This window comes from Triticum dicoccoides, chromosome 6A, assembly GCF_002162155.2.
Source record: "Triticum dicoccoides isolate Atlit2015 ecotype Zavitan chromosome 6A, WEW_v2.0, whole genome shotgun sequence".
Taxonomy (NCBI): domain Eukaryota; kingdom Viridiplantae; phylum Streptophyta; class Magnoliopsida; order Poales; family Poaceae; genus Triticum; species Triticum dicoccoides.
This window is the reverse complement of record NC_041390.1, coordinates 553,591,407-553,592,400: the sequence shown is the minus strand read 5'-3', so window position 1 is coordinate 553,592,400 and position 994 is coordinate 553,591,407.

Genomic DNA, 994 nt, shown 5'->3' with positions numbered 1-994 from the left:
CGAGCTCCGGCCGCTTCTCAGCTCGGTGCTGGCGACATCTCCGGCCACATCGGGACGAACCGCTCATGCCAGTAGATGTGCCTCTTCGCGCTCGTTCGAACGAGCCCAAGCGCGCATGAATCCATGCCCTGTGCACGTTTTCCGGTGAACTTTGGCGGGTCAGCGTCGTGTATTTGGTCGCCGGCGGCGAGAGCCGGCCGCGCTAACCTAGCCTGGCCCGGGGCCACCCCCCTGGTCACTGCCCGGTGGGACCCAGGGGCCCGATTGACCGCGTTGACTCAGGTCAACGTGCTGACTGTGCACCCCAAGTCACTACCAGTGGGGCCCACATCCCCAAACTTATTAAGACCGAAATTAATTAATTGATTTAATTAGTTACACTAAGTAGACACTGACGTGTGGGTCCAGTAGGTTAATTTGTTAAATTTGATTAGTTTTAAACTATGTCAAACCCACTATCAATGAAAGGTGGGGCCCAAACATCAGTTTGACCAGTCAACTGGCTGGTTGACTGCTGACGTTGGGATGACGTCATGCTGGCGCAATATGTTCTTTTGTATTAATAATAATAATAACTATTTAAAACTTTGAAAATTAATATAAAATAAACCGTAACTTGGATGAAAATACTTTGTACATGAAAGTTGCTCAGAACGACGAGACGAATCTGAATACGTAGTCCGTTCATTCGCCACATCCCTAGCATAGCGAACTTGCAACATTCCCCCTCCGGTTCGACTGTCCAAAAATGACAAACATCGGGAATACTTTCCCGGATGTTTTTCCCCTTCGCCGGTATCACCTATCCCTACGTTAGATCACCCATGGCACCGCGTGTTGCCATTTTATGCTTTATGATGTTTTGATTGCTCTATTATTTATTGTGTTCCTCCTTCGTTACTTCTTTCCAATAGACCCCGAGACTGTTGCCGATACCCCTGTGATCGACTACATCGACGAAGACCCCTCCTTGCCAGAGCAACCAGGCAAGCCC